Source organism: Loxodonta africana, chromosome 22 (assembly GCF_030014295.1).
Source record: "Loxodonta africana isolate mLoxAfr1 chromosome 22, mLoxAfr1.hap2, whole genome shotgun sequence".
Classification (NCBI taxonomy): Eukaryota; Metazoa; Chordata; class Mammalia; order Proboscidea; family Elephantidae; genus Loxodonta; species Loxodonta africana.
Genome location: NC_087363.1, coordinates 58,788,423 through 58,815,963, shown reverse-complemented (window position 1 = coordinate 58,815,963; position 27,541 = coordinate 58,788,423). Strand labels below are relative to the sequence as shown.

At 41.3% G+C, this 27,541-nt stretch overlaps 1 protein-coding gene across 9 annotated transcripts in view; it reads right to left on the bottom strand.

Moving 5' to 3' along the window:
• Positions 1 to 27,541, bottom strand: part of FOXP1 (forkhead box P1) — a 589,886-nt gene that overhangs the window by 164,679 nt on the left and 397,666 nt on the right. The window contains exon 1 of one of the 9 annotated variants that reach the window (XM_010590057.3): positions 18,440 to 18,623. The exons of the other annotated variants lie outside the window; for them this stretch is intronic. The gene's annotated coding sequence lies outside the window, so the exon portion shown is untranslated. Of the gene's footprint in view, positions 1 to 18,439; positions 18,624 to 27,541 lie in introns of those variants that run through there. 9 annotated transcript variants of the gene reach the window in all.

Genomic DNA, 27,541 nt, shown 5'->3' with positions numbered 1-27,541 from the left:
GCTGGCTGAGAGGGGCATCAGGAAGCCAAGATGCCTGGGAGAGTTGCCTGAGACTCCAGCCTGCTGTCTCAGTGGAGGATTTACCATCACTGGACTCCGGGTTTCCTTGTCTCCTTGGAGACGCTCAGTACATGCGTAGGTGTAAAAGTGGGCAAAGTGAAGATTTCATTTATATCATGTAAGAAAAATAGTCCCCTTTGCAAGGTGCCTGAGGGAGCAAAAGCCTCTCCTCCTTCTATATATGTTCCCTTAGCTATTTCACATGAAGGATTTACTGCTTTTTAATGTAGAAAAGTGAACTGTTATATATTTTAAGTGCTGCCGTCAGAGTTCCCAGGGTAGACTGATCGGCAAGGAAGGGTCTGCTGCTAGCTGGAAAGGCAGACAGACAACAAGGATGTAGATGACAGTGACAAGACGGTGCGGGGAAAGACACTGTGGGGAAGAGACATTACATATATTGAATACTAAAATGGAGCAGGCAAAGATAAGTAATGACTACTCTACACAGTCACAGATCTTTGTCAAAATAATTTACCATGTTTCACCAAATATTTAGAGACCAGGTACTCAGTTTTTGAATAACCAAGGTTTTCCACATTTCAGCAAAAGGAATGTGATTAGTGTCTTTAAGACTCACACGCACACACACACACACACACAATTATTCTTCTATGAGCATGATCTCAAAAATGTACATAAGCCAAAGAAAGCACAGAACTCAAACTTTCCCCTTTTATTTTAAAATATAACTTCATCATGGTGAAATATATATATAACAAAAATTTTGCCATTTTTAAGTGGACAATTCAGTGATGTTAACTACATTCAACATGTTATACAACCATTACAGACTTACTCTTTGAATACAGATTTACTGAGCTGGCGATATATAAGGATTATTTATTTCAAAATTGATTGCTGGAACCCTTGGGCTTATTTTGCTAGTTGGGGAAAAAAAGTCATTTATGTGTATGATGTCTTTTCCAGATACAACTCTGGGTACATGAACTTACATAATCATATTATCATCTCTAGCTTACTCACATCATTTCATACAGAACTCCAGTAAAGAAGATAATAAAAGATAGAAACAGGCAGAAAAAGTTTAGGAACTTGTTTGAACACAAGGGAAATTTTAGTCAGAATACTCAAGACAGAAGAAAACAAGACACAGACGTGCAAAATGACCTCCAAATCTCTTCCTCAAAATGAATGCAAACTGGTAAGATAACTTCAAATATTTGGGATGGAGAGACAACACTAGCGCAAAGAATTATTCATTCTGGTATGAACTGATATAAATTATTCTATAATAATTTACTGGCCTTATTGTAAGTATGGTAACAAAACCAGAACAAAGTATTACCAAAAATACAGAGGAAAAAAAAGAGCAAGAGAGATCATCTAACATCTCAGAAAGAGTTTTAAAACTTGATTTACTGGAATTTATATAGTGCTTTGAAATCCAACACTGAAAGGTGTTTTCTAATTTCCATGTCATTTAAATCACTGTAATCTAGATTTTAAATTGTCATTAAAAAAAAAAAAGGGAAATAAATGCTAATTAGTTTACAAGACTACCAAGTGAGGCATTAGACAAATACCTGGTATCTAGGATTTGAAGAAAGTCTAAAATGGTTATGGTCATGTTCAGTGTTGGTTAGAGGAAAATTTGGACTAATGGGAGACCCTTTGGAAATTCCTGTTTGCTATGTGTTTCTCATGCATGTTTACTTGAGTTTTAGTTTGTCTTTATGTCTAAGGTGTGTCTCTTGTAGGCAGCATATAGGCGGATCATTTTTTAATCCATTCTGACACTCTCTGTCTCTTTATTGGTGCTTTTAGTCTATTTACATTCACCGTAATTATGGATAGGTATGAGTGCAGTGCTGTCGTTTTGACGTCTTTTTTTTGTGTTGTTGACAATTTCTTTGTTCCACTTAATTTTCTGTGCTGAGTCATTTTTCTTTATGTATTTTCTTTTCCTCTTTTTCACTGTTGTTGATTTTGTATTTGCTGAGTCTTTGTTTTTCTTGTTTTTAATTTTGACATGCAGGATTGCTAGTTTCGTTTGTGGTTACCTTAATATTTACCCCTATTTTTCTAAGTTTAAACCAATCTTTTATTTCTTCGTATTGCCTTCACTTCCTCTCTGTATGAAAGATCTGTGACTACATTTATTAGTCTCTCATTTTTGCTTTAATGTTGTCATCTTTTACATATTGATGTCTCTGTTTCCCTATTTTCAGTGTTTTAGCTTTGATTTATTTTTGTGAATTCCCTATCTGGGTTGATAGCTGGTTGTTCTGTCCTGTGTTCTAGTCTTGGGTTGTTATCTGATGGTTTTGATTTTCTCATTGGAGCACTCCCTTTAGTATTTCTTGTAATTCTGGTTTGGTTTTTGCAATTCCCTAAATTTCTGTTTATCTGGAAATGCCCTAATTTCACCATCATATTTGAGAGACAGTTTTGCTGGATATGTAATTCTTGGCTGGCAATTTCTTTCCTTCAAGGCTTCACATATGTCATCCCACTGCCTTCTTGCCTGCAAAGTTTCTGCTAAGTAGTCCCAGCTCAGTCTTACTGACTCTCCTTTGACTTTTCATGTAACCCTAGCCACTCTTAAAATTCTTTTTATCTTTCGTTTTGGCAAGCTTGATTATGTCTTGGTGACTTTCTTTTGGGATCTATCTTACGTGGGGTTTGATGAGCATCTTGGAGAGATACCTCCTCATCTTTCACGAAATCAGGGAAGTTTCTGCCAACAAATCTTCAACAATTCTCTGTATTTTCTGTTAACCCCTCCCCCTACCCCCGTCCTGGTACTCCAATCACTCATAGGTTATTCCTCTTGATACAGTCCCACATAATCCTTAGGATTTCTTCATTTTTTTTTAAAATTCTTTTATCTGGTTCTTCCTCAAGTAAGTTGACGTCAAAGTGCTTTAATTTCAACCTCACTAATTGTGATTTTCATTGCCTGAATTCTGCTCCTACGACTTTCTACTGAGTTGTATAACTCTCAAGTTTTATTGTTAATCTTCTGGATTTCTGTTTGCTGTCTCTCTATGGATTCTTGCAGCCTGTTAAACTTATCAATATGCTCTTCTATAATCTTCTTAAGTTCCTCTCTTGCTTTGTCTGTGTGTTCCTTGCCTTGGTCTGCGTTTTGCCTGATCTCCTTCCTGATCTCTTGAACAGTTCTGTATATTAATTTTTTGTATTCTACCTCTGGTAATTCCAGGAGGTTCTCTTCCTCCAGATTTCTTGATTCTTTGATTTGGGAGCTTCCTGAAGCCATCACAGTCTGCGTCTTTATGTGATTTGATATTGACTAAGCCATCAATAAGTTATTGTATTTATATTTGCTTACCGTGTCCTAGCTTCTTGTTTTGTTTTCTTTAATATGCTCAAATAGGCTGCTCATGTGAGCTAGTTTGATTATTGGGTGCCTTTGAAGCTCTAGCGTCCTGTCACCAGGTGGTTAGATCTGTTACGGATATGTGATCCCAAGGTTTGTTTACTTTTCTTATATGGATTAAGCTCAGGTGTCCAGGTAGTTGGTCACCAAGTGAGTGGTGCAGGCTCTCACCTACAGTTCTAGATGGGCAGGGGTGATTGGGTAGGCACAGGTCTCTGGCTGCAATAGGGGGTCATGTGCTGAGCAAGGCAGAGGGCTGACAGCCGCCCCAAGTGTCTGTGAGGAAAGTGTGTTCCTGTTCCCTAGAATGCATAGGTGGGTGGGTTTTGCAGTCAGACTATCAGTACCCAATGCTGTTGGCTGTAAGAACTGGGAGGCACCACTTTTTCTTAGACCCCTGTTGCGGGTGGCTGGGTGGTGTGGGTGGAGCCACCAGTCCTTAGGCCCCTGATGTGGGTATGTGAGGACTCTCCTTAAAAGAATGGTGTCAAATGTCATGAACTTGCCACTCCACCATATAGCTGATATAGTTGAAGTTAGGTTTCAGGTATATAGCCTGTTGTACTGTGCTAATGAGGGCCTATGCTATTGAAATGGGCCCACACAGGTCTATGCAGGGGTGAACGGCATTCATTGTCTGTGGATCCCCTTATGCCTGTGCCCAGGCAACAGAGCTGTGCCTGCCTTGAGTTCCCGGCTTAGGGGAGCTGGTATATTATTTTTTCCTGTTCGTTAATTTGTTCCCTCTCCAAGGCTAGGTGAATGGCTCAGGACACGTGACAGGTCCTACTTCTGGCCCAGGGGACGCAGCAATCTCAGAAGCCAGCCAGGGACCCGGTGCAGATCGGGGAGGGGACAGGTAAATGGGAGAGAGGTTTTTCCCAAAGCGGTGTTTTTTGATCCGCGTGGTAGGTTACATGCATGTACTTATCTTTTGCTGATTGAGAGCTGCTTTTCACTGGTTCTCGAGGCTTGAGTAGCCTCTCTGCTGCTAGGTCTCTCCTGATATGGAAAATGCACCCCAAGTGGCACTGCTTGCCTCACTGCTCGCACCAGCCGATCTGGCCTGCAGGGTGGGGGTTCCCTCCGGGTCAGGTCTGGCGACTCCTTGTTGCTTCTGAACCATCTCTCCCTCTCCGTGCTGCTCTGTCCAATTCTTCAACTTTGCCTTTGATGTTCAGGACTCCTAGATTGTCATATATAATCGATTCACTTGTTTTTTCAGGTCTTTGTTTCAAGAAGGACCACAGGAAGCGTGTGACTACTCCGCCATCTTGGCCCCACCTCATACATGTTTACTTAATAGCTTTTTTTTTTAACCTGTGACATGTATTGAAATCAGATTCATGTCTTTCATCTCAGACTCCGTTGCCTGAACCTCAAAGATTATCTTTTTTTTAAAAAATTGTACTTTAAATGAAGGTTTATGGAACAAACTAGCTTCTCATTAAACAGTTCGTACACATATTATTTTGTGTCAGAGATTATCTTTGTTCTAATAAAACTGAGGACTAAGGAAGGATTCTTCTTATTTTTATAACAGTATCTCAATCACATTTGGAGAAAGGTTCCTAAACATATCCTACTTGAAGAGAAATTAGATTCTTTGGACATATACTAATAAGGTGTGTAGATACGTGTCCGTGTGTTTGAGTGTGGGGTAGGGTGAGGGAATATGAGAATATGAATAAATGAAAGAAGTTCTGTTTTAAAAAAGATCAACTCTGACTCAAATTCCACATCAACCATTTATGTAAATGACTTAAAAGGACCAATCCCACCTCTGGAGAAATTTTACTTTTGGTGGCAGTTCCTGAGCTGGGTTGAGTCAACCCATCTTTATTAACATGTGACAATTGGGTGGTAATTGCTGTATGTATTTGAGTGCGAAGCTACGGTTACAGTAAAGATGAGGTTTGAGGATGTTATAGAGCAGAGGTGGTTGATAAAACCAGACTCTATTGAACACACATTTATTTTCCTTCAGCAAACTAAAATAAACATTAGCTAACATGGGAAGGAGTCCCTGAATGGTGGGAATGGTTGACACGATTGGCTGCTAACCGAAAGGCTCGAGTCCAACCAGAGGTACCTTGGAAGAAAAGGCCTGGTGGTTTACTTCTGAAAAATCAGAAACTCTACGGAGCACAGTTCTACTCTGACACACATGGGGTCGCCAGGAGTTGGAAATGACTGGATGGCAACTGGTCTGGTTTAACAGGGGGACGAGGTGGAAGGCACATACTACCTTCATCATGGATGGGCTGGTCTCCCTCCCTGCCTTGGCTGCCATTTGTGCCCCACTGGAGTCATCTTATGGGGAGCATGCCATGGTCCACACGAGCTCTGTGTTCTCAGAGGGAGCCAGGAGGACTAATGCTTGGTTGCCTGTGGGGCAGGCCAGGCTTCTATGCTAACGGGACCTGGACATTTTTGACACACCTTCTATTTGATTGGTTCATGATTACTTCATTCTCATCAGTGCCTTCACATTCCTTGTAAATAAGTGCCATTTGTTTACAAATTAGGTTTTACATTAACATGTTTTTGACTTTTGAACTATTTACACGTTAAGTTCATAGCAGGTGTTTCCATTTTAGGGGCCAAGTACCCCTCTGTTAAGCATGTCTATCAGGATAGCCAGTGCTCAAAAACATGTCTACCATATTTTAAGAAACATCAAAAAGTTTACATAAAATATGGCTTGAGCACACACACACACACACACACACACAAACACACACGCACAAAGTAAGCCAGTAGATGGGAAAAACCTTTATAAAATTTCTCATGTATCACGCCTGGTGACAAGGCTTGAGATAAGGACTCATACTTGGAGGTCTTCAAAAAACATGCCTAACTGGAATGTCTCAGGTCACAGGTTGGTAAACTATTATGACCTTGGACCAAATCTGGCCCATCACCTGTTTTTGTTCAGCCAGTGAGGTAAGAATAGTTTTTTAAATAGTTGGGGGGAAAAAATTAAAGAAAGAACAGTATTTTACGACATGTGAAAATTAAATGGAACTCAAATTTCGGTGTCCACAAGTAAAGGTTTATTGGAACACAGCCATGCTCACTCACTCACATACTATCTATGGTTGCCTTCGTACTACAACAGCAAAGTTAAGTTCTCGAGATACTGTGTTGGCTTGCAAAGCCTGAAATACTTCCTAGCTGGCCCTTTATAGGGAACATCTGCCAAGCCCTGTCTTAGGCTGCTATCTGTATTTGGAGATTCCCAGAGATTCCCTTGGACGCAATTTTATATCGACAAATCTTTCAAGCAGTTCCCTGTAACAATTTGAGAATTTAGCTAAGGAGCAAGAACCTAAGAGACCCTGCTGCTCCATTACCTGTTCTTAAAGATCAAACTCAATTTTGATTTTTTTGCAAAGGGACTGGGATGTGAACACAAAACACACCTATATGCTCCTTTAGACCTTGTTTGCAAACTTTTTCTTTAGAGGCAATTTATAGCAGTTCAGGGCAAATCACCTCAACTGGTGTGAGGTCCTAAACATCCTCAGAATAAAAGATAGCGTGCGCCTTATTAGCCAGTTGAGAAGGCTGGTTGTTTCCTGTCTGCCCTGAGAAGCTGTCACATTTCCAGCTTAAAGGCTGGTCTGAGTCAGCCACCCTTCCTCTAATTTCTTTTCCTGGACTCACCCCACCCCTCAAGATCAAACCTGCTTCTCAGATAATTTCATGGGCTGATCAACAGTCGTGGCACATAGAGGGGTGGGAGGACAAGCTGGCAAGAAAAAACGGCATGGAAAGCTTGGGATAGGTCATGTTCTCGCCTTTACTTCTCATCCGCTACATACACTTTAAGTCCATCTAGAAATTTGCTATTGAGATTGAACTCCAGCAAGCAGCTACCATCTTAACATGAGCGCTCATCACTTAACACAATCTGACAACTGCTCTAGTGCAAGACCTCGGACGGATAATGCAGGGAGGCTCCATCACCTCCTCGCTTCAGTCACAGCAATCACTCCTGTGCAGGATGGAAAGAAGGTTTGTAGGTCACCTTCAAAAAAGAGAAACCACAGTGGCTGAAAGTGCTAGAAGTATTCTTACAGAATCAACAGCATTCGAAGCCAGCTAGGTCACCAAGATGAACACAAATGTGTGTGTGGATGGGTATGGGGTCCCTGAGTGATGCAAATGCTTAACACAATTAACTGCTAACCGAAAGAGTAGAGGTTCCAGTCCACCCATGGTGCCTCAGGCTAAAAGCCTGGATGTCAACTTCTGAAAAATCAGCCATTGAAAACCTTATGGAGCACAGTTCTACTCTGATACACATGGCATTGCCGTGAGTCGGAATCGATTCTACAGAATTATTTGTACATTTGTATATATAAAATTTACAAAAGAAGTGTTTAGTTGTAACAGACAATGGAAAAGTGAGCTTACCTCAAAGACGGATACTACTGATTGCAGAAATATTAGGTGTACTCCCCATCCCCCCCAAAAGTGCTGCAGCAAACCATGAAGTCACATTATTGGTGGTGTAAGGAAAAACCAACAAGAACCTTCTCTATCCAAACTTTAAAATACAGGATCAACAACCATCGATCAGATGAAAAACCATTAGGAAGCCTGTAACAGTCTCTTTGGCCCAGTCAGTGCTTGATCTACTCTATGAGATTACAAATGAAGGCGTGGTCTTGACCATTTATCGGTAGAGTCAATCCACTTGACTTGGGCTCCCAAAACAGGCAGGGCAAACAGCAAAACCTTCAGGTCACCTGGGATACTGGATATGAATTGGTGACCTAGAAGAATGTCCTACATGGCATCAACCACCCTCAGAGCTCTGACAGCTGAGGAAAGTGGCCTACACTTTTGGGGCTTTCAATAACAGCTGACATTTGGAGGGGACGTTTGTGTGGAGTTCCTAGAAGGTTCCATAGTCTTTGCAAACGAGTTTATGAGAGTGTCTACACAGACATGGTGAAAAATTGGAGCAGAGACAGCCCTGTCCCTACAGGACTCCAACCTTGATTATGTACTCAAGTGAAAATAAAAAAGGACAGGAAATGCAATACTCCAAGCTCCCAGTCAGCATCAGTGTCCTAATGGCAAGGGACACAGGGCCCAGGGGCAGTGCCATCCCCACGTGTGGGATGAGTGAGGCCATGACAAAGCATCCTTTCCAGCCTCTGCACCACTGCAAGCTCTTTATTGTCTCCCAACGACTTGAACCTCCATTTTCTAGATCTACTTCCAATACTAGATATTACATATTCTTACTGATGTGACCTTGTGTTCTTGAAGCTACATGTAGGGTGGTTATTACTGCAATGATGCCTATAATTTATGTTCCTCACTTTTCTTTTACTTTAAAATCTAACAAAGACTGAAACGACATGCACATAGACAGATATAAAACTACAAAACGAACTCACTGCCCTCGAGTCGATTTTGACCTATAGCGACCTACAGGACAGAGTAGAACTGTCCCATAGTTTCCAAGGCTGTAAACCTTTATGGAAGCAGACTGCCACATCTTTCTCCCTTGGAGCAGCTGGTGGGTTTGGAGTGCCTTTAGCCACCATGCTACCAGGGCTCTGACCATAGACAGATTGGGATTTTTTTTATTTTTTAATGTTGGCATTCTGTTTCTGAGAGTATATTGTCTTCGGAGGAAAAGACGGGAAACAGTATTTTTTTTCTTCCCTTTTTTTAAGAAGCACTAGGATGAGGAAGGATAGAATTACGCAACTGCGCTCTGGCTCCAGATCAGGGTTCGCCGGTGTCAGCATGGTGGGGTCCAAGCTCTTCCCATGCAGTGACTACAGGCGACAACGACACACAGCAGTATCAGAACACCCGAGGCGGGCGGGGGCGTTCTGATGACTGTACCACCCCTGAAGAAAACCCAGGAAGCAGAAAACGGTTAAACAAACAAACAAAAACCAAAAAGCAGTTGTTGTCCAGTTGACTGTGAGTCATGGCGTGCCAGAGCAGAACTGTGCTCCACAGGGTTTTCGGTGGCTGAGCTCTTTCAGAAGCAGATCGCCAGGCCTTTCTTCTGAAGTGCCTTGGTGGACGAGAACTGTCAAACTTTCAGTTAGCAGCTGAGCAAGTCAGTCATTTGCACCAACCAAGGACTCTTAGAAGGGTATTATTCTCGTTGTTAGCTGCCACTGACCTGATTTTTAACCCATAACGACCCAACGTAATAGAGAATTGTTCCATGGCATTTTCTAGGCTATAATCTTTGTAGGAACAGATCGCCAGGGCTTTCTTCTGCAGGGCCACTGGGTGGGTCTGAACTGCCAACCTTTCTGTTAGCAGCAGAGCACTTAACTGTTGCACCACCAGAGTTCCTGAGAAAGGGGTTGTTGCTGTATGCTGTTGAGCTGATTCCAATGCATAGCAACCTTATATAACAAAATAGAGCTGTCCCATAAGGTTTCCTAAGCTGAAATCTTTACAGGAAAAGATCACCAGGTCTTTTCTCCTGTGCAGCCATTGGTGGGTTCGAACTGCTGACCTTTCGGTTAGCAGCCAAGAGCTTAACCACTGCGCCACTAGTGCTCTCAGAAGGGGGTCACCATTGCCGTTGAGTCAATTCTGACTTATAGCAACCCTACAGGACAGAGTAGAGCTGCCCCCATAGGGTTTCCAAGGAGTGGCTGGTGGATTCGAACTGCCGACCTTTTGGTTAGCAGTCTAGCTCTTAACCACTGTGCCACCAGGGCTCCTAGAATGGGGTTAAAAAAGAGGGGGCTGGGAAACCCTTTATTCACTTGCAGTTATGAGCAACTTAATTTGTAAGGCATGTTGAAGATACTTCCTGCCAAAGAAGATAAAGGGTAGGCATTTTCATGAGACAAAAAAGGAATATCTATGATCTGCTTGCAAAATCAGCTGAAATAAGTTTAATGGCTAAAAACAGTCAGGAAGTCTGTCTGAAGTCTCTTATGAGGAAAAAAAAAATGCCATCACACTCCTACTCCCTACACCTATTAACACAGGGCCCTATAACCACCTTGTTGAGGCACTGGTTGGCTGCTCCCTCCTGGAGCCAGTGCCAGACGCTGAATCACCATCACCAAGGCTCTGGCACCTGAGCTGTCTTTGGAGGGATTCCATTCAAGAACTGCCCAAGCTTGAGCCTGTTTAGCTCATGAGAGTTGACAAGATCACAGCCTGAGGTACTATGACTGTAGGCAACATTAGCATTGTAATGAAGTGTAATAGAAAATGTCTATGATGTTAAGTTGGATGCTGCATCAAACCCATTTCCCTTCTTTAGGACCAGATTGTGTTTAAGAATAAATACACAAGTTGGCCCAGTCCTTCTCCAGATACCCAAGGTAGAAAATATGGGGTCAAATGTAAAGATAAATCAACCCAAGGGGTCTATTAACCCACCATATTAACCCACTATGATCTGCAATTACCTTTTAGGAGGGTGTAGTCCAGCAACTCTTGTTATGAATAATTCAGATTTACACCTTTTAGTACCTCAGAACGAGACTTGCTAATTTTGAAGACTGCGGGCGAATCTGGCTAGTCATACTCAGAATAATGGAGGATTTTCAGATTTTACTAGTAACATTGAATCTAGTTTTTGCTCAGATAAATATGGTGCTGTGCTCCTTTTAGTCTCATAATATACATCACATATATTCTGGATGCCCTATGAGCAAACTAAAAAATACATATATATATATATATATATATGAGCCAACTAGCACCCTTGAATTCTCCCTTACTTTAATTTTGGGCAAAGAAGTAGAGTCAAGTGATTCAGAGGCAACATTCTAGACAAGGTTAAAAAGGAAAAAAAAAAAAAAAGAAAGAAAGAAAAATGGGAGAAGGGAAAGGCCCAAACAAGACTAATAATCCAAAATGTAGAACTACTCACAACTGGCCAAATTTTGCCTGGATAGAAAAAAATCCTAGTGGTCTCTAGTAACCTACACTTCCAAAAGCAGTTACTGGGAACAGCTAAGACTACATCTGTGTAACAGTTTAAGAAATGAGAAATATTAAGAAACATAAGACAAGTGTAGAGTAATAACTCTGTTTTTATATTTAAGATGCTAAAATAACAATGCATTCAATTGTTTATTACAAGCCAGGCACTGTGCTAGTCAGCTGCCTTACATTTATTATTTTATTTCTTGCTCCCAGCATGAAAGGGGGCATTTATGATTCCCCATTAAAAGTGAAGAAACAGATAGTGAGGTCCAGTGAGGCACCCAAGGTCACAAGTCTAGCAAGTGGCTAGGTCAGAAAAACAAAAACAAACAAACACTGTCTGAGGAGAACATGATACTCACATTCTACCAAGGTCACTGACTAGAACAAAGATGGCCCAAGTTATCTTGGCAGATGGATATGCAGTCCTATCTAGCCAAAAATGCATGCATGGATGTGGGTCCCTTTGCCTCCAGGATGAAGGCGAAAGGCCTTTTCATGGTGTTGTAACCTTTTAACTTTGTCTCCTTTTCTCTACACAAAAAGACTTGCTCTTTTCAACCAGCTCTTACTCCCAGGACTCTGTGAACACATGGTCATATCTACAATTCTGCTTTCCCTGCTCTCTGCCCACATTTACAAGGCATCCAAGAACCTTTTCCATCTAAATTCTATCCTTCCCTAAAAGCCCAGTTCAAAATGCAATACCTTCAAGCAGCGATGTTCGCAGATAGCCCCAGACCCAAGAGGCCAGTCCTGCTTCTGATTCCTTACATATCCCGTGTTTCTATTGCTTTGATGGAAAAGTCCAAGCAGGCAGGCAGGAAGGAGTATCGAGCCTGCCTAGCCCTGCTCTCCCCGACGCCGTGTTTCCACCTCTTTATCTATCAGCATTCATCTATTTGTCTTGGGATACAGATATTGTCACCGTCATCCCTTGACTCTCATCCCTTCTTCAACTCCCAGTCGGGACAAGTCCCCTGGTTCTTTGGTTCATCTGAGCCAAAGCTGAAATTTTTCCAAAGTAACTTTTCATAAAACAAATTAAAATCAAAACCAGATTCATTGTCATTCAGCCGATTCCAATGCATAGCGACCCTACGGAACAGAGTAGAACTGCCCCATAGGGTTTCCAAGGAGCAGATGGGTGGATTTAACAGCCAACCTTTTTGGTTAGCAGCTGAGCTTTTAACCACCACACCATCAAATTTCTTCTCACAACTGAACCGAAGTTCAGCCACAGCTCATGCACCTGGGACGCCTGTGCCTCGGGCTCCGCCCTCTTCTTTGTTCCATCTACCTCTCTAGACCCACTTGGCATTACTTTCAGATCCAGTAGGACTTCTAGTCCCCGTTTTTTACCCCACTGTAGACTCATATTCTGCTACAACTCTATTCTTTTTGGAGAGGGGACAAATATTGTATCTTAAAACCGTTCTGGTTCCTGGTCTACACAATTTTTTTAGTATTTATTGCCAGACAATGTGAAACAGTGAAGATACATTATTTCACTTAATTTATTCAATTCTTTGAGGTATTATTATACCCAATTAACAGAAAAGGAACTCAAGCTCGACTGGCTAAATTATAAGGATTACATGAGATATACATATTCCTAGTGCAGTGCCTGATACTTAGTAACTACTAACTAAATGGAAACTATTACTATATTTTTACACAAATAATGTGCATCTTCTACATTTATTTGCCAATTGCTCACTCCCCTCTTGAGGTATTTTCTACTTTGCTGCAAAATAAAATAAGCATACAGCACTTAGGAAAATACCTTGGGGGGAGAGATGTTGGCAAACAATTAAACAAACATAGAAGGTGTGCGTGCGTTATTTGCATAAAAACACAGTACTATATTTCGTTGGTGTGGGGCAAAGATTCCATCTCTGCAGTGATCTCAAACCACTGGTTGTCCTCCTTATAGAAATACTGAGAAAATCACAGCATCCTCTGTTGAGCCCGAAGGAATCTAAGGAACCAAGCTTATATGTGCAAAGAGTGAACTAAGGACCAGAGGGGTTCTGTGATTTGCCTACAGTCCCAAAGCTGCTTTGCATCTGAGGGTTTGGTTCACTGGCAGAGGCACCTGTGCAGATGTAGTTCATTCTGACCCTCACCAAACCCAAGCTCCACTCCTTGCTTCTTACAAGAACATGGCGGGAATGGCTGCCTAGAGGCCAAAGAGTGAGAGGATCCTGATGATACTGCTACTGACGAAGAGGAAAATAATGGCTAACGCTTACCATATGCCAACTATGTATCTGGCTTGGTTCTAAATTGCTTTACATAAACAGAAAGCTTACATAATGTGCCCAAGGTTGTACAGCCTGGATTAGAGTCCCTCTGCTTAAACTTTAGGAACAACACAACCAAAAATGGCCAGAAATCCACAAATTCATGGATTTAGAATACTTTCCCTCACACAGAATCAGAAATACTTGCCGGACACGAAAGATCTTTAAAGAAGAATTTAGAAACGTTTGGAAGAATATATTCAGATAATCTAAGCCACACTCAAAGCGATTATGCATGGAGGGCCCTAATCTAATTTATAGTGAACTCCTTTAAGATTTTACCCTTATGCTGGACACAGAATACAGCCAAAGAAAAACAGGTTCAATTGCTTTGGTCAAGGAATTAGAATCACTTTCTTAAAAAGGTGATTTAAAAACACAACTGTATGTGTCAGGTACACAGTTGCGCTCATATAGTTGGGCTTATCAAGTAACTGTGATCTCCTAGAACTTCCAGTAATCAAGGTTTGGCATAGGTGGACCTTGAGTCTCCAAGCATGAAGAAATAAGAATGCTCATGGAATTTGGGGGGAAATCACTGGCCTTGAGAGAATCACAGCAATTTCAAAGAAACAAAAGCTTTCTCTAAAAAAAACATTAATTTATCTCTATAGAAGCCACGTACATGATGGTCAAGCAACCACCAGGCATCCTGCCTGGATTTGAATCCCAGTTCCAACCCTTGCTAGCTGTGTGACCTTGGTCAAGTTACTTAACCTCTCTGTGCCTCAGTTTCTCCAACTGTAAGAATGAGGAGAGAGGACAGCAGTACCTACATCATAACAGATGTAAAATGCATGGACTAGAGGCTGGCACACAATATGTGATTCTTAACGTGATTTTAAAACATGCTTTATAGATAATTACTAATTATTAAGGCAGTAAGTTCACGGTTCACAGTAAGAAGTTCTGAGAAGATACGAAAATACATGAATGAATTAAGAATATTTAAAAAAAAAAAAAATCAAGTGCCTTACCATTATCTACACATGATACATTATCGACTTTAGGGGTCTGGACTTAAAAGTCATTTTCTTAAGCAAAACTCGAGTATTATTCATAGTTTTGTAAAAATTGCTTCTTAAAATTAAAAACATATTTTGAATGGAGCTTGTTTTCAAGTCTAACTTCTATATTTGCGTTCCATCAGATCAACAGTATTGGGAGCTAAACAACCACCAGCCTCTTCTAGAGTTTTCTAGAGAACAAAGGACTTGGGACAGCAAATGGCATGTGACAAACTTTTACACCACACTTTGGAACTGTAGGCAGGAGAGCCAAGACACACCAGAACTGGAAGATCATATAGTAACACCTACAGTTAAAAGAATGTCTCTTTTGCCCCTAAAGTACGGAAATAGTATGTAACAACTGAGCAGCTTGGGACTGACTTTCCCATAGCCAATAAGCAGCGTCTGTTTCTGTGCAAAGAACAAACTAACTTGATTTTTAAGTTAAATTGCCAACATCATATTGAGTTAAAGTGAAACAAAACCAAAATCACACTTTTCAGCCCCTTTTGTAGCTTTAAAAAATATATCTGAACTCTGACCCTAAATAGATTAAAATTAACCATGATTACTTCTCACTGTCTCTTCCCTCCCACGACCACCAACACCGTGCACGAGCTATATTTTCCAGTTCAACTTCTTCACGGTAAAAGACTTTCTCGTGAGACTGCCTGTGGTCAGGACTGAGTATGTCACGGGAAAAATGCTTCTCATGGCACCTAGATCACATCCCTTCCAGGTCTTGCCTGAGCATTCAGTACAGACACACCCGGAAACTGTAAACGATTTTAACAACAGGACATTTTCCCACCTCAAAAGTGGAATAATCTTTGTAGCCTACCTATGTCCCAAGGGTGTTCTGAGTATTAATGAGTTAATATTAGTCAGCCACTTTGATTTCTACAGACAAAGGGCTCTGTATAAGTACAAAGTATGATTATCCAAGCCCAATGCCTTTTGGAGAGTCACCCAAGACGACAGCAGAGGTGGCGGAAAGGCTATTGTTTTCAACCTTGTCTTCTTCCACGAGAGCAAAGCCACCCCCCAGTTAAACGCAGGGCAAGGCCTGGTGGAAGCCGTGTTGTGTGTGAATGCGCACACCACCAGAGTGTCTGCTGTACTCTTCCCTTATATAGTCAACGAAGAGGGAATCCCTCTGTGTGCATATTTTCAATTCACATTCCAAAACAGTATAGGCAGCGAAACAGATTTTCAACTGTGATTTATAGGGCTTGATACGATTGGGCCAGGCACTGTGCTAGGACAGTAAACAGGGAGCCCCTACCGAAAATCATGCTATTTTTAAAAAAGTGACAGTGTACGCACACGCGCCTGTCTGTGCACAAAGATGGCGCACACACCATCATGCACACCCCACCTGAGAATTAAAACCAAAGGAGGAACATTTTAGTTTGTTTTTAAATCCACACTCATGGTTTGAGCCTTTTCCGAAGACTCTGGAGGACTCAATTTGGGATAGCGACAACTCTCAAAGATCCTCAAATATGTCACATAACATTAAAGACTGGAAGGTATTTTTGAGGGATATATACATGAGAATAGACTCTTAGCATTACAGTACCATCCTGGCACTTCTAAAGGCTAGAGCAAATGGTTGGCCTCTAATAAATGACTCTGTGTACTGGTCACAGACATTCTGGTATATTTTCCTTATACTGAGCTGTTCAAGTTTAGATCTAAAGTCAGAATATATTAAAAAAAAAAACCCACTGCCGTCCAGTCGATTCTGACTCATAGCGACCCTGTGAGTCAGAATACAGCCTTCATCAAAACTCCAAGAGCTACTAATCTGTCCAGTGGTATCACTGTTTAAACACACACACACCCCACACAGCACACCCCACACAAGATACAAGATACACAGGATACACATACAACAGTTAAGTAAAGCTGAGGCAGGCATAACTAAGCAAAAAAAAAAAAAAAAAAATAGAAAAGCCAAAACTTTAAACAACTAATCCTAGGAAATACTGTATCATAAAACTACACACCATAGTAGATTTGTTCTCAGTTAAAAGCCTGGAGAATTCTCAGAAGGTAAAAAGGCCCCTGAGCCTGAAGGGTTAACTCACTTGCCTTTAAAAAAAAAAAAAAAAAGACACATATAATTCCCTTTTATCATAAAACAATGCATTTATTATTTTCTGTATATCTGTTAAAGGGCATGGCTTTCTGAGTGGAAAACAAAACAGAACTTGGTCACATGTTTATTTGCTTCAGCTACTCCCTTCCCCTCTGATAAATAATCAAACATGCCATCCAGAAAAAACAAAGCCAGCAGCCGGGAAATTTGATGGTCATCAAACAGACTGAGATACCAAGAAATACAGCCCACTGTTCCCACACTGAGTTTTCAGCCCCCACACCTACACCAACATCTGAGTGAAATACCTTCAGTCACTCTATTTTCCCTATAATGACTCCTACTGTTAAACAAATTGTCCTTAAGGCAGTCGCAAACAGAATTTTTTTTCTTACAAGGTAGAACAACTTCTGATCATTAAAGAAGCCGCCCTCTCCTACTCTCTCACACCCATACCCCCACACCCACACCCACCCACCCACACAATTTAAGTGTTCCTTCCATAAGAGGTCCGACGAACTCCAGAGCATATTTGTTCCCTATTCTGATAGATGCTTTTTAGACACTAACATTTGAGCGTATTTAGTCTGAGGACTAACAAACAAGCTTTAGAGTAATAACAATTCTCTCAAGATCAAAAGAGCTAATTTTCCATTTCCTGTCTATTCCCTGACCAGTACAGAGTTCAAAAACTTAACACCTGGCTTACCAATTATACTGGAGTCCTGGAGGGGGGGAAGGAGGGAGGAAAAGGGGAGCCACGGTTGGGAGGGGCACATTTTAAAAGCCAGGCGAGAGGGAAGGCTACATCAGAGAGGAAAAGGTGGAACCCTTTTAGGAAATGTCAAACCATGTGCTAAAAAAGCCATCTCAACAGGAAGGACTAAGAACAGTTATTTCGCTCTTCACCACAGAGAAGAGAAGCAGCCCCAGTCAGAAGGCTTTCCCTGCCGTACTAATTAGCCACAAAGCAATTTTTGAAAAGAGCCTTCCAGCATCAAAGTTAACAACCAGTGTGGCAAGTGAGGTGGGCTTCCTTGTCCCTTTTGCAGCCCGTTCCATTTAAACAATAGTAATATGAACAAGATAATGACCGTGCGTGTTTCAGCAGTCTGACTTTTATTGGCATGAAATTGGTACAAATATCATCAAGACCGATTCACAGATGATGACGGTGTCGTGATGCAAATATCAGAGGACAATTCTGCAGACACAGAGTCCCCGTTACAAAGGCACCCTCTCCCCACGCTCTCTTCTTCCTTGTGGTAACAGGAAGAAAAAGCAGGCAACACAAAGCAAAGTCACAATCCGCAGAGAGCAGTTCTCATCTATGCTCAGCCTATAAAACTGTCCTGACAACGCACGGCTGCTTACTTAGCAGATAATATCCACAGACACGTCTGAAAGCAAGAGCGAATTAACAAGAAGTTAGAAAGAACCTGTATTCTCAAATCTCTCAATACGGGGAAGAAGAAGGAAAAAAAAAAAAAAAAAAGCCTTTGATGGAGAGAGGAGGAGGGAGGGGGAAGAAAAAAGCAGTAAACAAGTTGGATCATCTCATTTTGCCCTTCAGAGAACGTCTGCGCAGGAGCAGAGCCCAAGTTAAAAAGTTTAACCCCGTGAAAATGTTCCTTTCTCTCTGGACACTTACAGAGAAAATGAAGAGTTTGACGGAGTGAGCTGGTACTGTCTGCCTTTGGATTTCAGTCTTCTCACTGTCGATGGGTGCTGGCTGTTTCTGTGAAGCGGGGGTTGCAGAGTGGTAAAAAAGATGTTTGAATAAACAGGAAGTGCTGTGCGGCTGAAGCACACTCGAGGAGCAAACACACTGGAACACTGCCCTTTGTCGGCAACCTCGGGAGGCTTGCCTCCACAGTAGCTGGCTGGGCTCTGACTAAATGACAAAGAAACCACAAGAATTCCTGAAGCAGTTCTTCACTTTCAAAGTTGAAAGATTGGTTGGAGCTTGCAGGTAATTTTCAAAGTTACACTGAACACTTAGAGAAATCTATTAAGGGTGCGTGTATCTCAGTCACCCCAGGTCTGCAAGCTGTGACAGAGCACACCAAGGGTGCCACCAAAGCTCTCACCAAACACACCTCGGTCACACAAATACACACCGATGGGGTTTTAGGAAACCTGCTTTTGACATATTTTGGTGGTGACATTTACATAAGCAGGATGTTTTGTTTTGTTTTTTAAAGAGAAAATTCAGATTTTGCGGACTTTAGAGGATTTTGTCACATGTATTCTTACAGAGCACATCGTCCCACGTCCTAAGGATATGCCCTTGATCTTCCTTCTGCTGCTTTTCCTTTACATTTTCCTTCTCTGCCATCAACCAAACGACCTGTTTATCTCCAGAATCCTGGCCTGCCTGGTCGAGCACTCCTTTACTCGCCCCAAACTAATTATCAAAGTCCTGTCTTCTGTCACCAGAGTAACTCCACAGACACTGGAAAGAAAAGGAAACTGCTCAAGGCAGAGCAAGTCAGCTTGAAAAATAGGATGAAGAGCCGACCAGCCATATTCAATAAAAAAAAAAAAAAGAGGAGGAGGAAGAAAAGGATTCCTTCCGAAAATGCACTGCTGTTGTGGCAATGTTCCTTCTGCCACGGAAGCAACTGATTTGCTATTTAGCGTGGAATGCCGGACTGTCTGTCATCCAGGTGCTAATACTCGGCTAAAATAACTCATTGGGAGCTGTCAGTGGGATGTTTACATAGGCCCCAATCTTTTCTTCATAGAAGGAAATTTTTTACTGGAATTCATCTTCTTTTGATCTCACATTCAAAGCAACGGCAGCTTGATAGACATTCAAGTCTGAAAGCAAATCCAGACGCTGAAGATAAACCGCCAGAATATGACAGGCAGAAGCATCTAAAGCTTATAAAAATGAAGAGAACAGCATGTCGCCCGAGTATTACAATAGCAGAAATCAAGAGACATTATTAGGTGGAACTGATCAGCCACAAAAACAGTCCAAAAGGCAGATCACAGAAACAGAGGGCTAGGCTGGAGGGGACATGGGAGACCTGGTTCAGTGTCTCACCTCCCTTCTGAGCCCCGTGGTGCTTCCACGCCTGCCTCTCCACTTTCAGGAAGAGTGGAGGGTCTGAGTCAAATGTTATTCTCTAACTCGGTCGGTCCAGTTAGAAATGCTGCCAGTGATTTCTCAGCAATCCGTCTCTAAGGGCAGGGGGAAAAGGCAGACCCTTACCTTGCGCAGTGTCCAACACGCTGCATTTGGCTAGCATGCCCTGCATCTGCTCGGGATGCGTTACCAAAGGGCACAGAGCCTGGGCACCATGCAGGCTGGCCATCAGGAAAACCATCTTTCAACAGAAGAGCTATAAGTAGTCCAAGATGGGGCTAGAGAGCTCTAAGCAGCCCAGTTCCCTAAAATGGCTCATTATTGAATGAACACAAATGCTTCTGCTTAAGTCACAAAAAAGACAGATGCTTTCAGTCCCACAGGTAGAATGGTTCAACATCTAGTAGCTTTTAAGCCAACTGGGGCAATTCTGGAAAGGCATTAGTGCAAAAACTTTCTTTGAAGCACATAATTATTTAAAAAGAATATATAGAAGCCTCTTATTTTAATTAAAGTCAGTGCATATAATGAAAAAGCCATTTTCCCAACAATTTTGTACTTGAGAGTTGTTTGTTAACAAACACTGAATGTGAACAGGCAGCGTCAGGTTAAAGGGCAACAGAATTCCACATTATAATTTAGCCTGTGGTTATTCCTGATTGCAAACATCCTCTGGGACAGCAGAGCAAGATCTTCTTTAGCAGCAGCCTGGATTTTTAAAAATTAGCCCCCCCACCCCCGTTTCTTATATAATAAGTCAACAGTAAAATATGGATTTTTAAATGTACTAACCAATTTAAAAAGCTGTAATCAGTTTTTAATCAGTTTAGGGTTTGCCTTGCGCAAATAAGATTCCTGGGAAGCTAAGCTACAGAAGTCAAAAATGCAAACAAACAAACAAAAACAAAACAAAATAAAATCCCACTGAATTCTAAGGCTGGTTTTTAAAGCCACCTTCTGTCACACCTATGCAACTACCTGATTTGATAAAACTAGTTATCTTGCACTGGCAAAAGTCACCAATGTTCTTCTTCAATCTTAAAACAACCTCGAGTTGCTTACAAGACTCACTTTAAAAATCTCCCAACTAAATATTCCATGTCATTTATGTTACATTTATCCAAAACCAGGAGGTTTACCTTATAAAATCAAAATGCAAATTCCCTTATACATTAAAAAATTTATTCTTCCTCTATAAAGAAGGCTTGTCACCATCGCTGGGACCCAAGGCATAGCAACATTGCATTTCTCATGGCCATTAAAAGTCTTTTATTTTTTAAAAAATCTGCCATGTCTGAAGACCTTCATTAGTATAATTAAAAAACTGTTGGGTTTTTTTGATATAAACAACTTTTGATATGTCATTTAAAAACCTCACAATAACATCATTAAAGAGCTACCATTTTTAAAACAGAAATTGTCTGCTCATGGCCATGGAACAGTAGCCATGCTCTAGGCTTCTTCCTCTCTCTCCCTTTCAGACTTCTCCTGGACTTGAATGTCACCTTAGACCTCGAATCCTTGAATGTGAAATGGCTTCACACTAATTGCTCTAATTGCTTGAAGATGTGCAGGCAGGTGAAACCTGATCCCCGTGGCCATTGTGGAGACCAAGAACAACACTGGAATGTTTACACAGTGGTTTGATTTTAATAGACAGAAAGGCTGAGTTTAAGACAGCAAAAACACAGCTAATAGATGACCTCTTAATGCAGTCCTCCCTTATTTAAAAAAAAAAAACAAAACAAAACACACACACACACAACAAAATACAATTTCTTGTTCTAAAAGGCAGTGTCCTAAATGCCAAGGTTATTCGCTTGACTCTTGGAGTACTTGTGAAGCTGCACCTGACATCTACAGCTGAAACTCTACCCCAAATACATTTTTTTATCTTAAAAAAGCACTTTATGTATCAGTCGCCTTACAAATATATTATGACTATACGATATTTACAAGTAAGCGCACTACTTTAAATTTTAAAGTGAGTATTTTTCACTACTGTGATACTCCTTGTCCCTTAAAGGGAAAGCCTTGTACCTACCTGTTTATTCCTTTGCTTCTCCTGCCTTCCCCACTTCCATTTATGGAATGCCTGACCCTTGTACATTCCTTGATCGCAGTAAAGCTGAGCTAAATCTCTCTCATGTTGGTGCTTTAGACAAATGTGGATCCTTCCAGCACCTTCTTTCTTTGTTGCCATGTGGGACTGTGATGTGTTTATCATCCATCTTCGGTGGCCACAGAAGTGGCTGAAACAGTTATCCAACAACAGTGGTCATTCTCCCCAGATACTTTAATGAATTGGGATGGTTTAAAGATAGTGCCACAGTCTTCTCTTAATGGGACACAAATATAACCAATGGTGGAAAAGAAAACACCCCACAGCGTGGCCAAGGTAAAAATATAGCAGCACCTACGGGGTGTCATTAACAAAAGGAAAACCACAAAGGTGAGCAGTGTGTGTGTGTATTGTATATTTACATACACACATAAGCAAATTTCTATATGCACACATATATGAATATGTATGTAGCTATGTTTATAAACCCATTGGTACTGAGGTGATTCTGACTCATAGTGACCCTAAAGAACAGAGTAGGACTGCCCCATGGGGTTTTCAAGGCTGTAACCTTCAGGGTGGCAGACTGCCACATCTTTCTCCCTCAGACTGCTTGGAGGGTTCGAATAGCCAATCTTTTGATTAGCAGCCAAGCACTTAACCACTGTACCAAGACGTCTGGTGTACATACATGCATAAGTATGTATACACACACATATCAACATACACATATACACACAAAGTATGTATGTGTATGTTTTTTATGTATATATTCATACACATATTCATACACACATACAGACACACACCCCCCCCAAAGATCTGAATGTCTAAGAATATTTCATATATAGCCAAGGAAACACTGCTAAACAAGAAATTTTTCTTCCCCACAAAAGAAAAAATTACCACACAACAATGAAATTATTCTGAGGTTAAGCTGGACAGCCGAAAGCATTAGCTAAGACTCTGTAAACGGGAACAGAGAAGCAGGGAATGCCCCAGACAGCAGGGAGCGTTGTCAAACTGCTGCTGCTCGGTGACACTGAACCTTAAAGTCAGATGATGGAATACAGAATGCAAAACAAAAGGGGAAAAAAAAGTCCTTCTAAAGCTGTGAAAACATTTTGGCTCATATAAACCAAGTAATAAATACAGACGCTTCCATTGCCTAGACTGTTTGTCCCCCAGACACTGAAAGACAAAATAATGAAACAAAAATAACTGCCTAGAATGTTCTTTTTCATCACAGCCACTTCACGCTCATTTACAGACACACACTCACACCTTGATCTAAAAGTTACAATCCCCTATTAAAAACCAATCTCCCCACTCCAAAAAAGGAGGGGGGACAAGTATCCATTTATCCATTTAAAGATTAAGTATAAACTAGTTCAAGCCAGTGGGAGGAACACTGAGAGGAAAAAGTAAACAGGCCCCCACCTCTGGCCCCAAAATAGTTTCCCCTTTGAAAGCGCTAGGCAGTGAGTGCCTGGTACCGAGGGCTGCCCTATTCGTTGGAGGGGTCAACAAAGCTATGCTAAACTGACAGGTTCAGTTTACAGCAGGCCAGAACTTTGTTTGGATATACTGGCCTTGCTCACCGCCAGCTTAACAACAGATGGCTAGAAAACTTTCATTATGTTGCACAGGACTGAAGTGCAAACAATTCAGAAAACTGTGAAAAGTTTAACTCCCTCTAAACCAACGTGCCAACCCAGGGCCTGCCCAGAGACGGTGAACAGCCCTAGTGCAGAGGGGACTGTGGACATGATGGATGGAAGAAAAGAGCACTTACTAACTGCCCCATGGAATAAACTCACCATTCCAGAAACCCAAACGGCAGTGACCTGCCTAAGTCTTTAACTGTTCAAAGCCCAAACCTTATAAGGAGTTGTATCAGCTGTGCCTTCTTCATTTTATTTTTCCCGACACGTACTGTCAGACGTTCCCTCCTTTGGAGAAAGAAAATCATATTGCAGACAATTCCCAAACTCCCTTCCCTCCCTTGGGAAGTTTGGAGGGCATGACTGAGTGGTCTCACCCCAACACCTAGATTTAAATATGATTTATCCAAATCTGTATATAATTTAAATACTCATTAAATCAATTCACTCACACGGACTCTAATATCTCCTAACGCTCTGAGGCAGGTTATAAACACACCTTCAAAGGTTTAATTCAATTGGCAATCTGAGAGGTCTTATCACTGGAAATGTGTTATTTTCATATTATTCGAGAAAGGAACAAATGTGTTTCCCACAAATGTATTTTAGAAGCTACCCTTTCCTGTTATTGAAAGAAAATTGTGTTTATTACTCCTTTAGCATAGTGTAAACTCATAAACGTCAACAGAGAGTACAAGGAAAACTGTCAACTAAATATTGTTTCCTTCATGAGCTGTTCTTCCAAGTCAATTACGCCTTTCAACTTCTGGGGCATTGTATGATAAACTGGCAGTAAAAATCGTTCACATTAATATACCATGGTGCCTTGCCTGCAAAAGGTAATTAAAGAAGTAAATGACTCATAAGAATAGACATATTAGCTGTAAAATGAAAGGCAACTGAGCTGCCACATAAAAATATGTACCATTAAGATACTGCATTTTCATATTCCTGTAATCAGCTTCAGTAGACTAATGCTTATTTAATCCAGTTCTGTGCTAAGTCCATCAACAACTGTTTTTTGCTGTTTTCTCCTTGACTGAACATTATGAGAGCAGGTTTGGAATAAATACTGCAATGAGATTTTTGCATACTCAATTGAAGAAATGGTTTTTACATTTTAAAATCTATTTTTCTTTCTCCCAGAAATACAACATAAAAAAAAAAAATTACTGGTGAAAAAATTATATATATATACACACACACGTATCTATATTGTTAGCTAGACATGTCTCTTTAAAGGGCAGTGCATTTCAGGAAAATAATATTTGTTTCCATTTTCATTGTTTCTGACCCATACCACTGTCAGCACAGGGGGAAAATGGTGGCATGCTTCCACTTGCCAAACCTTCTCTTCTTCCTTTACGAAGCACTTCCTTTTGTTAATAATGTCTTGCATTAGCAGGATGAGGGCAATTTATCCTTTGGCAGGGATGGAAAGAGAAGGCAAAGGATGACAATGGAGTTGATGGGTGGGGTGGCAGGAAAGGATCTCAGACCTGCCTACCTGTTAAAACCCATTGCAGTCAAGCCAATTCTGACTCACAGCGAACCTACAGGACAGAGAAGAAGTGCCCTATAGGATTTCCAAAGAGCTACTGGTGGATTCAAACTGCTGACCTTTTGGTTAGCAGCCAAGCTCTGAATATCTGTGCCACCAGGGCTACCAGACTTGCCTAGAGATCCCAAATCATTTTTGTTCCAGAAGGTTAGCTACCTGTCTGGAGAGAACCTTTTCAAAGTGAACTGAATTGGCCCTCAAATTTCCCTGCTTGACTTTCAGATCTCTGGCTTGCAAACTGACATTATTCTTCATACCCCTTTCTTTCATCCCTCCCACCCTAGTCCAGCCAAGCCACAGGGAAGCATCATCCATGCAGTCTGAGATTTTTCATTCAAGTTGCTCACGTACTTCTCTGCTTCTGGAATCTCCATCTTGACCAGTGAGATGGAGCCGCCATGCACATTGTTAATATTTCTGGAGACATGAGACGCATGGCATTTCCTGGAGGCTGGAGAAATGCCTGTTCTTTGTGTGGAAATTAGGGCTCTTTGCTGATAACTGATGTGGGCCTAAGGCTTTGCAAATTCAGTTGGGGAGTTTTAGCTTTCAACTTGCTTGCAACTCCTCCAATGTCCAATGCTGGCATTATGCCGCCACGTGTCTTCATAAGTGAAAATCGGCCTCTCAAACATTAACATGTCTGTCTGCTATTGTGTTTGCCAACAATGCACCCACTTTCCTAAACGTTTAACAAGTTGGGATGGTGTCCGTTAACTCATCAAAAAAATCCCAAAAGAGCTCTGTAACCAATGTTTCTGAAGCTCATGGGCTTTTTAACAAAGGTAAAGTTCTAGATTTCTGACTGCATGTGCTTTCTCCCCCGCTCTCCTCCTGGAAGAACAGATATCTCTCCGGCTTTATGACTGATGAGCAGCCAGCCAAACCCTCCAGGACAGTTCAGGATGTGAGAACCGCCCTACGAGGACCCTCGGCTGTTTGTTTAGCTTCTAACAGTTCTCGGAACTGCACGGAGAGGCTCCCAGATTTAGGCCTGCTCTTTCCTTGTGGCGTAGGACTGCCTCAGCATTGGAGCAGACACCACTTGGAACCACAATTAATGAGCTCAAGCCCTTTTTCTAATTAAGGAATAAAGGGTCCTATGTGCACGGGATGGTGACAGCCTGGAGAACACACCTTGAAAGGAGAAACAAATGCTTCTAATTGCCTCAAAATGGGATATTTTAATATTGAGGGACACAAGTGTAACCGGAAATAAGTGCATTTCCAACCTCTTTTACAAATAAACCTTTACAAAATATTGTTAGCTATTAATTATACATCATTATCCAAAATGGAAAATTACAAATGTGATGCACGTTACCTTTGTATTTATGTCAATTAACCTACAAGTAGGAATACAACGATACAGGGATTCGTTTTTAAAAATAATAAAAGGCCCTCCTCTGAAAAAGAAAAGCAAGAAGGCAGCTCCTCTGAGCCTGGTATTCCTCAGACCTTAGCGGATTAGGATTAAAACATGTAATTAGGAAAGATCTATCCCGTTTTTAGAGTAATTAGGGGCTGTGGGAAACAGGATACTATCTCTCAGAAGTGGTACAGATACACCACACTTCTAAATAACCTGCGAGACTTGGAAAGTATACTCACTTCCAAGGGCAAAGCTGCTGTGCAGCGCGGGAACAGTAAATGACAGACTGGCGTTCAAGTCCATTAGTTGCTATGTGATAGGAGCACATTTGCTAGCACGCGACCTGTGAAAAATCTTAGATCTCTTTAAATCTTTGAATTGGATTACTGCATTAATTCTTAAGAACGGCAATCCTTCAACCAAGTCAAATTACCCTCATTAACAGTGGAAAAAACTGCCTCTGCAATAAGTTTTTTAAAAAAAAGATATTTATTACCTATAATCGCTTCCACATACTTCACCCAGAAATATGATGAACTGATGCCAACAACTTTGAAGACAGCATCCTGCCTTTGCATATCAATTTGTGTTGAAAGAGTAAGAAAAATGAAAGCATTCCCATGGGGTTTAAACATTTTTTTTTTTCACATCTCTAGGAGATGTCCTTTTATTATCACAACCTCCAGGTAAGAAGTGAACAGCCCCCTCTTACAGGAGAGGAGACTGGAGCGTATATAGACAGACTGAGCAGACTGTCCAAGCTCTCTTTGCCAATTAGCACAAAGCAAAAAGTCTCCCGGCCCTGCGTTTGGGGCTCACTCCGCTAAAATTAAATCAGAAATACAGACTTACAATCCCACTGCAGTACAATGAACTGACTTCTCTAAATCACATGCAGTAAATGAAAAGATGGCAAAACAAATGAAAAGATAGGAATGCAGCCCTAAGTAGAAATGACATCCATAATGAATACTACAACAGACCAAATAAAAGCCGTTGC